Source organism: Paramormyrops kingsleyae, chromosome 1, assembly GCF_048594095.1.
Source record: "Paramormyrops kingsleyae isolate MSU_618 chromosome 1, PKINGS_0.4, whole genome shotgun sequence".
Taxonomy (NCBI): domain Eukaryota; kingdom Metazoa; phylum Chordata; class Actinopteri; order Osteoglossiformes; family Mormyridae; genus Paramormyrops; species Paramormyrops kingsleyae.
The window spans coordinates 75,410,280-75,424,594 of NC_132797.1; the positions used below are offsets into that span (position 1 = coordinate 75,410,280).

The following is a 14,315-nucleotide window of genomic DNA, read 5'->3' on the forward strand; positions in this document are numbered from 1 at the left end:
CTTGTACCACATGTATACATATTTATGTGCTATATGCTCTTTATGGGGCCCCACTACTCTCCATTTATGTTGCAAGCCACTGCAGTATTTTCCTTCCTATGGTTTCACAGCACATACCGTAATGTGCTGGGCGGGTATAAGATTTATACGCAGTACCTTTGGCTTGGATGAATGTATTTGTGCTTCAGAGTAACCCTCCAGTCCGCGGACACAAGATGGATTGATGGACCCGACCTGTCTAACGGCGTGAAGCATTTCCCGTTCTCACGGATTCTATTCTTCTTGTTCGATGGTACAGAAAAGCATGGAAGATTTCTGTCCTCAGTTGAGCTGGTTTTATAGCGAAACTGGCCGGGATTTGATAAGTTATTTACCACGGTAGGTTTTCTTTCACCCTTCTTTCGGCCATTAGCCTCCCCTGGGTAACCGGTGTGTGAAAGCTTACATCACCCTTTATATCTGGCATGAGGTATCAGTCGCATGTGATCTTACGCTGCCTCATTTTTCTATTCAACGCCCCCCCCTCCCCATTTCGTCCCGCCAGAGCAGCGCTGTACATAGCATGTCATATTTACATGAAATATTAACATATAAGCTCTATAATATGTTGAGAAAATTTCAACTGAAAGCACAGATTGCTGCGCATATTCTGTATGTACGCTTGTCACTTTTACCAACCTTGTTTATGTATTTGTTTATTTCTTTGTTGTTAGATAAGTAGTTATGTACCATCGATATGTTCTCTGTTATTACTTTTGTGATACGGTGTTTTTTTCCACTGGAAGATCCTTTTCTCACGTAAAATTGAAATCACTTTCAAAGGTGTAGTGCTTCAGGATACTGTTCTACTTATTATGTCACATTCTGTGACAAATATGGGAATTTAATCCAAGAGTGGAACTGATCTTTTATTTTTTTTGACAGCCTTTTATTTGTCACTCCCGAACACGGTGACCTGTGTCTCTCCCGAACACGGTGACCTGTGTCTCTCCCGAACACGGTGACCTGTGTCTCTCCCGAACACGGTGACCTGTGTCTCTCCCGAACACGGTGACCTGTGTCTTTCCAACATGCAGGAAGCTCTGTTGTTTTTTTTTCCAAAGCAAAGCCAGCATTCTAACCTACTTACAGTATATACACTTTTTGCAGTGTTTTTCCTAAATGTATTATTTACATGAACTAATATTTGTGCTAGTTTACCTGATTTCACAGAGACCCCCCCCCCCCCCCCCCCCCCGCCACCCCAACCTGTCGTATCATTTGTGCCTATCCACAATTCACAAAAAAAAAAAAAATGTTACATGATTGATTTTGATTGATCGAGACGCCCCACTCCGAAGCTCACTGAGCAAAATGTGGGAACAGCCATTATTATCAGGAAAAATAAGTGACACTTTTCAGGGATTTCCAAACACCTACTCATAGTTCCCAAGGTGGTGGTGGCCTCTCAGAACATGGGCGCCACAGAGTGTCTGAACAAGGTGGGGGGGGGGGGCACCAAGTTTTGTCTGTTTTCTTTTGGCAAATTCAGATGTAACTTTCATTTCTCTTCTAATTAGTCAAAGCCTGCACACCTCACAATGCATGTTGCATTTTGGCTGAAACTGTCAATGACACAACATTAAATATACAGTCTAAAAATACAGTCGACTGGTACATATCGAATTGCAGCACTCGGTGAGTAATCGGTATCTTTAACCTCACCTAAAAATCACATTTTTGTTTTAAAAAAATCGTAAATTTAATTCAGGCTTTTATTAATAAAGTTTTATTGGTTTGCATTAAATTATTTGCAGGTAATTTTTGTTCGTCCCTGCAGGGCTCAGGAGCCCCCCCGTGTCAGGAAGGGGCTGATAAAGGGTGTTCTTGTTTGGATCTGGTACCTGAGGAGACCCATCAAAACCAGTGGGAGCTGGGTTAGCAAACACACATGTGGTCCGGGGATCTGAGGCCAGCAGCAGGATTTGACCCAGGATGCATCTGGAAAGGCTGAACGCTACTGGGGGCGGTGTCCATTAATTATGACCTAGGAGAGGGAAGACTCCCCGTCCCGTAAACGTTCAGTGTTTATATACATCCATCAGCAGTCACATAAACACGGTCAGTGTTTAACTGCTGTTCTTTGTTTCAATTAAATCTGCAAGCCCGTGTTCCCCTTTAAACCCCCTTCTCTGCATTCCCCCTTTATTTTCTGGCAGTTTGCGTCTTATAGTGTTACGTGCTATGATGGGTGAACCGAGGCGGACTCAGAGTGTCTTATCTTTGGTGGTTTTCCCTGCTCCCCCATCACACCTTCGTTGTGGCTTTTATGTCCGACCTGACAGTCACACGGGGGGTGGGCCGACCGCGATGAGACAGGCGCACTGCAGATGAGACAGGCGCACTGCAGATGAGACAGGCGCACTGCATGTGCTGGTTTACCCCTTTATTTGTTGTTCTTCTCTTGCGCCATGAAGCTGGCATGAGGGTGTGTGGAAAGCGAGGAGGAAGATGCATAGCCTGTGCCGCGTTTAAGAGCGGGCACGCTGCCTCCGATCCGAGGCACTCCGGGCCTCCATAAATCTCAGACTGAGGCGGCCTGACGGATCCGGCCCGCGTGGCGCCTGCCAGCAGTGGAGCAGTGACATTCTGAAGCGGCCATGACCTAGAATCATGGCAGAATTCTCACCGCTGACCTTGAGACAGGAACAGATCTAGCTGGAGTCAACCACACGCACTTAAGTGAACAAATCACCGCGGTAATAAGGTGCATCCCAGATGAACTGGTAGCTACTGGTTACGAGGCTGATTTCTGTGTGGTTCAGACGACCCCCCCCGCCCCCGTTTTCAGTGCTTATTGGACAATAAATCAAGGTGCAAAATGTCTAATGGTACAAGTGTGTTTGCATGTGTGTGTGTGTGTGTGTGTGTCTATGTGTGTGTGTGCGTGTTGGGGGGGGGGGGGGGTCACTGGAAAGGATTTCACTCTCCTTTCAAATACTCCATGAATAAACAACAGCAAACCCAGAATCTCCAGTATTTCATTTGTATGGACAATGCTAATCGTAATCTTTGAATATTTAAATTTTCATAAGTATATGTCTGTTTTGAGCTACTGTCTTAATCATTTTTCCAGTGGTTCATGAACGTAGCTCTAGAGGGGAATGTCACATGGTCACCTGGATCATGACAGAATTCAGCCAGTCACAATTCAGGGTAGTGACCTGGTTGATTTATTCCCAGAAATTCCCTGGGGTGGGGCAGGGTTTGGGTAGGCTTCAGTTATGTCAACTCTTCCCACTCAGTGGGCAATGCAAGCATATCTATTGAATTGTTTCCTGATGTTGTACAACCTTCACCTGGTCTACAAACGTCAGTTGCTCAGTTTTGTTGCCGATATCTCCCTTAGCCTACTCGATTTCACTTTTTGTCATGACGTGCAAAACAATGTCCCTTTCTGTTGTTTTTATAGTGCTCTGCCTGGTAAATTACAATCCACTTTTGTACCAAAAGTTCCAGTGATTGCATGAACTCTTTGTGATTGGGAGTCCTGGAAAGCTAAAGCAATTAGCAGATTAGACATTGCACAGGCCTGGGGTCGAGTTCAGGCCCCAGAGAGAAGGTCAAAGGTCAATGTCAAAGAGATTTGGTTGTTGTGCCACGGAGGATGTAACTGTTTGACACAGATTGCAATATCCAGAGAGCAATGTACTGCTATGTAAAAAATGTGGCTTCAGCCTTGAGATAATGAAACACGCTGCTGGGATGTGAATAAGAAACCTTCTTTTGTAGATAAGCAATAAAACCAAATTGAATAACATGTGTTTCAGTGCATCTTTTGTGTTAAATCTTTGAAATTCTGAAAAGGCATCTGTTTAAAATAGCAGGAGTTCTTTTACGGTTAACATGTTCACAGCAGAGGTCCAGACGCTATTGATTGATGATGGGAGAAATAAGATTTCAAAACCCACTGTGGGTGGGAATATCATGCAACACCAGCCACTGAGTGGGTTAACCCCCTGCCAATCAGTTACTTCCTTGGCTCCCATTGGGTTATACCAGGCATTGATTGAAAGTGCACAGTAATCGCCACCTACAGGGGGACTGATATCCTCATTTGTTCCATTGCTTCTGTGCACATGTTGTGTGTCATTGTGTGAGTTCACACTCCTAAATATCCATTACAAAGAAATGAAAAAAGAAACCAAAAGAGGATATGGGGGACTGGTGGGTCTCTAGGATATTTTTCCCAGGGTCCTGGAATTTTCTTACAGGTATGGCTGAAACTGTAATTCCTGTCCATGTTACCCACCCAGAAAACAACTGTCTCTGGATGATTCCGAATTCACATACTTGTTTGCTATGTAGTAGGCGAGATATAGTACGTGACATGAGCAGTAGGTCTGAATCCTCAGTATGGATGAAGCAGTAGGCAAATAGTAACTGGACGACATACTACATTCTGCCAAATACTCAGTATGGATCAGACAGTAGAAGAACGCTACCTGGATGATATACCAGATTCTGCAGCCAATGGACGCTACGCCATCCCACAAGGCCACTGGAGAAGTGAGCAGAAACAATGCTTGCTCAGAAATTTTTGTTAAGATGGCGGAGGAAGTGCCATCTGTGTAACAATTTAAGTAAAAAACAATGCCCAGTTACGTAAGTTGACTCATAAATGTATTTTGTCCTTGATAGATTTTGGCAGCTTTTAACTTTCGTGGGCATCCAGCTCCGTCATTGGGAAACATCAGGGTCAAGTGATATGCATTCCAGTGATATGCATTCCAGTGATATGCATTCCAGTGATATGCATCGTCAGCACAGTGTGTCCGAATGCATGCATACTGTTCTCACACATGCACGCAGCATGTGCTCGTGCTGCATTGATGGTCGAGTAGCAGGCTAATGGTGGAATTTGATACATTTGGTATAAACATGCGATTTTGAACCCACTGTCCTCCAATCACATGACTACGGTTGTTTAATGACACAAAGCGAATCTGAACCAAAGGACATACTAGAAACAGTCTGTGCACCAAGAAAATGATTTGAAGCTGAAACGGCCGGGGGCATCATGAATGGGGTTAGGTGTTTTTGAAATTCAGGTTATATTGCCTAATGCTCACCAATTCAGCAAAGACATATACATGTACTGGTCTATTTACATATTTAGCATTTGAAATCTTAGTTCTTTATACCCATTGCTGGAAGACGTAATGTGTAAAAACCGAATGAGTCATTAAACATCATGAACCTTGACCTCGACGCAGCAAATAATATGTTAGCTTTTTTTCGCAGTTGTAAAAAAATGTCTTTTCCATGGAGCACAAGCTTAAGATGGATAAAAATAAAAAATAATAATGCAATAAAGACTGTGAATTAGCATGCCGTGTCTGCACCCACTGGCAACCAAACAGTGCTGTGTGAGACATCGCCTACTCCTTCATTACATACACCATAAACCAAAGCACATAGGTGACACCCCCCTCCCCCCCCCCCCGCTGCAGAAACAGCAGCATAAGGTCAAAAAGAGGTTGACGATTTAGCTACCATCACATGACTTTGGGAACTGATGTCAGAGTCACAGTTACATCTGTAAAGAGAGGGAAGGACTGACCTGTGTTTTTCACGAGAGGCCTGATCTGCGATGCTTGCCGGCCTTCGGTCTTAGCTGCTGCAGGCCACGGCCTTTTCGGTACCATCAGAGACGGCGGCAACAGCATCATCCGGGATTTCCCTGATCACCTGACCTCCCCGCCCTCTGTAACGATAATCCAGGAGCAAATTTTAAATGCTCACTCTATTTTTCTTTGTTTTGAGGTGAGACCGCTAATCAGGCTTCCTCATCATATGCTACAGTGCTGGGAATCTCATGTAATCCAAAGAAAAACATCATCACTTCTGGATTTCCAAAACTCACATTAAGTCCACAAAAATGTTATCGAAAATGGGTCCCTTGCTCTGAGTGAGTTTTGCAAATTTGCTCTTCAGTTGTGTTTTAATATTAGCATATTTTAAGCAGGTGTAATACACGGTCTAGCTAAAGGTAAAGAAATTCCAGTCACTCAATGGTATTCATGTCGTATTCAAAGATACGGTAGCTATTACTAGCTGAAGACTGTTAGAAAAATGGACACAGCCTGGTTTTGTACCAGGTACAAACTACATTAATGTACCCCCAATGGTACAAAAATGTTCCTCAGAGTCTATTTCTGTACCTTTAATTGGATTAAAAGGTACATTTACCTACAGTTAGGGTACTGGCAAACCCCTGAGGGTACAGCCCCAGTAACTGTACCATCAAAGGTACAAATCGGTCCTTTTATCTGACAGTATATATTTCAAGCTATTTCATTCCGTTAAACACTGACTTGGAAGCATGTTAGAGACTGTAATAGAGATATAGCATGCACACGCTGGTAAATAACCACCAAAGGTGGGCGTGTCTGACAGCACTTAACATTTACTAAAAATACACCCAGTATTCTTTGCTAACAAATGAATTCACAGTATATTCACCATTTGAGTACCTCTATTAGCAAGACAATATCATATCTTTGATTCATCAAAGTAACCTCCTCTAGCAGTTATAACAGCAGAGAAAATTCAAGGCATTTTTTCAGCATTAAATACTGCTCTGTTTCATGGAATGAAACAGTTAACTAGTGCATAAAGGAAACTTGTTTTATTTGACTTTCATATTTTCATTTATAGTTGTTCGCTCAGCTTTCCAATGCATAACAAGAATAAAAAATCTGCCGTCTATGAAATAAATGGAAACCTGTGATGTGCAAAAACTTTTCACTGATAATGAACTCTTGGTAAACGATGTGCAGGTGGAGGATGTACAGGAAAGGGGCCGGGGGGGCATGGCCGACTGGTACCTCCGTGTGTGTATGGGGGGGGGGTCACTTTCACTCATTCAGATAAAAGGGGCACCCCCCCGCACTTGCCTTACTGTACATTTGTTAAAAATGTGAACCATCCCCATCTTAGCTGGGGGGGGATTCATTCAGCTGTGGGTGTCCTGAGAAACAGGCCAGCATTGTCCCGCTGAGCTGCCGGCCACAGTCCCTGCCTGCGCTGATCTTTCGGAGAAGAATATTGTCTCCAGGTGCTCGGACACGTCATGGGCTGCCCCCCCCCCCTCCTTCCAGCTCAGCTATATGGGACAGGAGCGGGACGCATGAAGAAGCACCGTCCACGCAATACACCAGCCTTCCTAATGATGCTTCACGGAAGGTTCCGGATCGAACAGAAGAATCCGGATCCAACCACCTGGCAGTCGACGTGCATCTGAATTGAATTCTGATGATAATTTCAGATTAGAAAATGAAATACTGTGACGTTAATATTATAACGAATTATATGAAATAATACTAATGTGATTCAAGAATGTTGATTCAAGCAAGAGCTCCTCTAAATTTCCATTCATCAGCATTTTAATACAGCATAAATAAGGTTTAAATTACAGTCATGGTCCCTGCCATGCAATGCAAAAAATCTTAAAACACACATATGTAGCAGAGTAAGAAAAGACTGTACTACTGACATGGTCTGTAAAATACATACATACGGGCGAGACTAATAGAAACAAATGCAGGTGAAAAAAGCTATTTTTACGCATCTCATTTGCATTTCTGGGGAATTCCCACCAGCCCCCTCCCACGTACCCTCGGAAAGATGAACGCTAAGGGGCTGTGTTCACAAAGGAGCAGTGTGTCGACGCCGCCCCGCAGATCACGTGTGATCGCGTGTCTCCGAGGAGTCCTGACTGAGAGCTGGGAGTGTGCATCGGCATTCTCGCTGAGGGTCAGCGCTCCACAGCCAGCCCGTTTCCTAGGCTCACGCCTTCAGACATGCGGCCCTGTATTAGCTAAGTGCTAATGCCTCCTCAGTCAATTGTTTCTGTGCCTTTGTCAATAAAAAGACTCATGTTTACAGTGTAATCATGATTTTTAAATTATTTTAGAAAAATAATTTGCCTTTATCTAAACAGGTGCAAAAGTATATTTATCTCACCTTCCTAATGAAAAAAAAAATTATCAATAGATATATATACAGAAACAGACAGACACCTAAAATCCATATCGAATTACTATCTTATCAAACTTGGAGATTACATGTTCTCTCATCTGTATAAAGACAAATGCACTGTTTGCATTATGCCGTAGAGGTCTACTCCATAATTTGTGTTATATTATTAAAAAATTTTATGGCCTTCAAGGGACAGGCACCAACAGGAATGGGACTTCGGAGATGGGATGTAATTATACAATGAAAAATATGTTTCTTCTTTCACGGCCAACGTGTCGGCGAAGCGGGGCCTGAGAGAGACTCCCACGTATCGACAGGAAGTCTTAATTTCACGTGGGCATAATAGTTCCTTTAGGTAACGGGCAATACATGAATAATTAGGTAAAAATATGCTTAAGTAGGTAGAAGAGCTTGGAGGTTAGGAGCCCTTAATGAAGGCCCTGGGTGCCCGCTGATAGATTTTTAATCTTGCTTGCTTGAACTTTCATAATGGAAATATAGATCGCGATAGAGAAGGTATATTTCATATTATTATTTAATTCCAAAATTAAAGAATTCAGCACTTTCCCGTGTCAGATGTGGCGTAATACACCTTCCGGTCAGTTTCATAATAAACTCTCCCAGCTAAAGAAATGTGCGCAGCTAAAGAAATGAATGCAGCTAAAGAAATGCGTGCAGCTAAAGAAATGCACGCAGCTAAAGAAATGAATGCAGCTAAAGAAATGCGTGCAGCCACAGAGACACTGAACATAATAACCATGCCTATCGGCCGTTTCGGTCAAAGACCGAAAATCCACTGAAAAACCTGAGAAGTTCCTGTGTTTTAACAGATAATCATGTGAGTCTGCACCTTAGAATGATCTTCATGGGATGAAGGCACCTTAGAATGATCTTCATGGGGATGAAGGCAGAAAAACCTCAGAGGCTGACTGTGTGCTGGACTCAGCCTTTAAAGAACATGCGTACAGATGTTCATGAGTCGCAGTGTTTGAGGTTCATTGATCTAGAGTAAATGTAAGTCATCTTACTTAAATTCACTGATGAAACAAATTCTGAACGTAAAAAAAATGGTTTGACAGCAAAATTGTAGCACTCATGAAGATCTGGGTGTAAAATTGTTGTCGAAATGTTATTAAATGCCAATATCAGTATTTTTATATAATTCTTGTATTTTCGTTTTATTGATTGCGTTTGGATCATTTCCAGGAAAAACGAAATGAAAAATATGTGCAAAATATCCTATTCAGGTGCATGACTGAAACCAAGGGTGTAGGGTTAGGGGGTGGAAGGAACGCGTACAGCCCACCCAAATAAACAGACATTTATATTTAAATTATTAAGTTGTATCACCCCCCTATATGCCACCCCCCTATATGAAATCAAAGGAAATCTTGTTATGAGATGACTAATGAGAAAATGTGACATTAGGCAATGAAATTATTTTGAGAGTATAGATAGATAGATAGATAGATAGATAGATAGATAGATAGTTCTGTGCAAAAGGACATTAAGACTTTAAGTGCATATTTATTTTATTTTTCAGAACAAAATATGCTCAACATTAAATTTTTTAAACAGAAATAAAAATAAACAGTAATAAAATAAAATACGTGAATTTCTTGCGATCTCCAAAATGCTCCTGATATCCTGGATGGCTAGAAGATGCCAGGTCTTATTTCCAGGCTGCTCCTCAGGAACTCACCAGCCGCTCCTCAGGAACTCACCAGCCGCTCCTCAGGATCTCACCAGCCGCTCCTCAGGAACTCACCAGCCGCTCCTCAGGATCTCACCAGCCGCTCCTCAGGATCTCACCAGCCGCTCCTCAGGAACTCACCAGCCGCTCCTCAGGAACTCACCAGCCGCTCCTCAGGATCTCACCAGCCGCTCCTCAGAATCTCACCAGCCGCTCCTCAGGAACTCACCAGCCGCTCCTCAGGAACTCACCAGCCGCTCCTCAGGAACTCACCAGCCGCTCCTCAGGATCTCACCAGCCGCTCCTCAGGAACTAACCAGCCGCTCCTCAGAATCTCACCAACTGCTCCACAGGAACTAACCAGCCGCTCCTCAGGAACTAACCAGCCGCTCCTCAGAATCTCACCAACCGCTCCACAGAATCTCACCAACCGCTCCACAGGAACTAACCAGCCGCTCCATTTTGTTACATTTCACCAAGAGCTCATTTAATTAATTAACGGAATCAGTGAATGAGCTCTTTGAGGTACTGAGTGCCCAGATAAGGTGACATAGTCATGGATATTTTGGATCGTACCTGTCGGTACTGGGACAACTTGAAGACGGGTTTCCAAATGGCTAATCTGACAGTCATAGTTTTATACCAACATAAACATAATTTAAATATGATTTCATTTGGTTGCATAAGACTTTTGCACATCAATATTTAGGGTAACTTAGACTGACTTTGATCTAAGACAGGATTTGTAAACTACCATTTCAATCAAAAGGACCTGGATTTCCCTTAAGCGCTGAGTTGTTGCTGTGTGCTGATTGGTCAGTCTCCTATAATCATGCATGTGTCACTAATGCTAATGTGAAACAGCTGGATGAGTCTTTCAGTCAAGGAAACAAACCAGTCAAAGCACAAGAATTGAACTAATTAGTCAGGAGCCTTTGAGTTTTAAAGTCGTTTGTAAAACAAGAAGTGTCCTCCTTTCTTTTATCTGGTCACCATAGCTTAATACTGTTTTTAAACATGGTAATGTTTCTAGCAGTATGATTGGTTTGCTGGCTGAAATCCAGATGCAATGTCCAGCCCAGCACCTGTCCCACATCACCGCCTCCCTGAACACTCACATCACCGCCTCCCTGAACACTCACACACCGCCTCCCTGAACACTCACATCACCGCCTCCCTGAACACTCACACACCGCCTCCCTGAACACTCACATCACCGCCTCCCTGAACACTCACACACCGCCTCCCTGAACACTCACATCACCGCCTCCCTGAACGCTCACACACCGCCTCCATGAACGCTCACATTACTGCCTCCCTGAACACTCACATCACCGCCTCCCTGAACACTCAAATCACCGCCTCCCTGAACACTCACATCACCGCCTCCCTGAACACTCACACACCGCGTCCCTGAACACTCACATCACCGCCTCCCTGAACGCTCACATCACCGCCTCCCTGAACGCTCACATCACCGCCTCCCTGAACACTCACACACCGCCTCCCTGAACACTCACATCACCGCTTCCCAGTTGGTTAGTAGAGACATATAACCTCTTTCTGGCTCTAGGCCTTTTGCACTATTTTGTGTTTGTTTGCACTGCTGAGCCTCCTTTAGCATGTCGACGGCCTGTTCAGTGTCCGGTTCCTCTTTTTCCGCTCTGTTTTTGATCTATGACTGTTTCTGATGCCAGTTCTCCCAGTTTTTGGCTGCCCTTGAGCTCGACCACGCCTCACTCTCCACATGCATCGGGTCTCCTCGGCCCCACAGTTATCTCAGTAATAGCTATTAGATTTATTTATTGCCTTTACGCCAACAGACGAAACTGAAAATATCTGAAACATGTAACAATATTCTGCTATTTGATGTTTGCAGAAGATTTTATTTGGCCAAACAGACGATTGATGCAATAGAGTGCAATGAGAAGCTCCCCGTGTCAAAGGCAGAGCATAAATCGCAGATTCCTCCTGCACACGTCTGATCTCTCTATCGTGGGTCAGTATTGTCGTGTTCTCTCGCTGTCACGTCTTGCTGTTGGGCTTTTCTCAGACTGACGCCATTCTGAATTAGAAATATGCATTAAGTACCTTACCTCTTTCATTTCCTGTCAGTTCTGTGGATGTAATACCCTCAGTGTTGCAAAGGCCATGAAAGTCTTTTAACAAAAAAATGAGAGTGATGTGAAGTTTATTCAACAAACAAGTTAGCATATCTCTCCTGTCATAGAATGCTAATATAATTTTCCCCTTGAAAAGCGACTATGATTACTTTTTATTGTATATTTGTGCGTTAAAAGAAAGACAGTTAATGTACTGACAAACAGACCAGTGTGAAACTGAGTCACTTACAGCTGTGAGTGCCATTCTAATTAGAGGAGTTGAGTGCTGCATAGATGTCATTCAAGGCACCTTATCTCTCAGAAAAGGAAAATAATTACCACACAAACTGTCAAATAACAAAACAGAACGCGGCATTGCTGGAGCCGTGACCCACTGCGGTTTGTGGAAAGCGGGCCGCCAGTTCCGAGGCACTGGTCAGATAGGTGTTGACTTGAATAAAACGGCAGAGGGCAGCAGGCCTGGACCCCGAGATGCAGGGGCCTGCTAATCAGATCAGACAGGCATGACCGTGTGTGAGTAGCGGGACCGCGCATCATCCGGGACATTCCGGGACATTCCGGGACCTGTCTAAATCCATATGGGCTTGTTGGGAGATCAGTGCAGGTGAGGACAGGTGAGATCAGGAGCGCAGTTTCAGGAAAGTGAGATGATTGATGATTGAACGGGCAGGACAGGTGCAGCTGGACACCCAGGACAGGGGAAAATCAAAGACTATCCTTCAATACACAAATCTTTATGATGCATCTGCCAGGAAAGTCAGATGATTGATTGGAAAGTGCAGGAAAGATGCATCTGTACACACATGGCAGGGCATTCAGAGGCTTAAGTATGCAAATCTCTTAGATGCATGAAGTTATAATGCTTTATCTAATTTTAAGGCCAACATTAAAAATGCTTAAAAAGCTATAAACATCCCACATAAAGCTGGAGGTAGTCTGCCCGCTTCTCAACTGCTCTTTTACTCCAAGTACATAACGCACCGGCTACACAGACTTAATCAGAGCCAGCCGAAAATTAACAGCAGCATTTAGACCAAGAAGCTATTTGTGAATGAAGGCAAATACAAATTATATATGCAGAACAAATTATACAATTGAATTAAATGGCAAATGCCAAGAAAATCATAATCACTTTGTACAAAATTAATTACAAATGACCATCCGTTGCCTATCCTGCAGCCATAGAAATACTGTTTTAAAGGTCATTTTCTATGAGTCATTTACTTGATGGAAGAGTGAGGTGGAAAGAGGCTTCAGCACTTGCTTCTCTATATAGATATTCCTATTTAAATGCATTGATTTGTGTGCTAATTTCAAACCAAGTCATCCACCTGATTTATTCAGAACAATGAATCAAAAGCAGAGGTACTAGATCATGTGAGCAAAGATTAGCCAATAGGAGCAGAGATGGCATGGTCTTGTTGTTAGCTGTGGAGTTCTGTCATACTTCTTCATAGTTTTCATAGTACCCTCTTTTATATGTTGGTTAAATGTCAGGATGTTGTGCTTTGAATTGCTTAGAATCTGAAGGAAGTTTGTTTGGCAGATAAAATAGTGTTTTTTTGTCCTTGTACATTAATTTGGTTCATCCAGTGACCCTGGCTTATTAAACCAAACTGCAGGAAAATATGTACATAACCATTACTGCAGGAAGATAATATATACATAACCCACCATGTATGGCAGTAAGATATGTACATAACCATCACTGCAGTAAGATTAAATTAATTTAATTCAAATTTAGAGTTCATTGTTGACACACCACAGCACAATGTGACCTCTGCATTTAACCCATATGTGACATCGTGACATAGCAGGGGGCAGCTAATTCAGCGCCTGGGGAGCAGTGCTTGGGGGCGGTACCTTGCTGGTCGGAGATTCGAACCTGCAATCTTTCAATTACGAGTGCGCTTCCCTAACCATCAAGCCACCACTGCCCAAAGCTTTAATTAAAGACAAGGAGTGAGCTTTGCACACTCTTCATTTCGGTGATAGTACTCTCTGAGGAACACATACCAGGTAGTGGCCAGATCACTGCAGGTGGTTATAACAACTCTTGGTCTGGTCGAAATAGAACACCCTCATGGAGATGCTGGGGATCGAACCCAAGACCTCACACATGCGAAGCGTACGCTCTACCACTGAGCTACATCCCCAGGATGGGTGACTGTTAAGATAATATGTACATAAGCATCACTGCAGTGAGATAATATGTACATAACCATCACTGCAGGATGATAATATGTACATAACCCACCGTGTACTGCAGTAGGATAATACAGTATGTACATAACCATCACTGCAGTGAGATAATATGTACATAACCCACTGTGTACTGCAGTAAGATAATATGTACATAACCATCACTGCAGTGAGATAATATGTACATAACCCACTGTGTACTGCAGTAAGATAATATGTACATAACCATCACTGCAGTGAGATAATATGTACATAACCATCACTGCAGGAAGATA

The 14,315-nt window shown here is 43.2% G+C and overlaps 1 non-coding gene across 1 annotated transcript; it reads right to left on the bottom strand.

Moving 5' to 3' along the window:
- Positions 1-13,922: 13,922 nt before the first annotated feature.
- trnaa-cgc (transfer RNA alanine (anticodon CGC)) lies at positions 13,923-13,994 on the bottom strand. The gene has a single exon. It is a non-coding gene; the product is annotated as a tRNA-Ala (tRNA).
- Between the last annotated feature and the right edge of the window lie 321 nt (positions 13,995-14,315).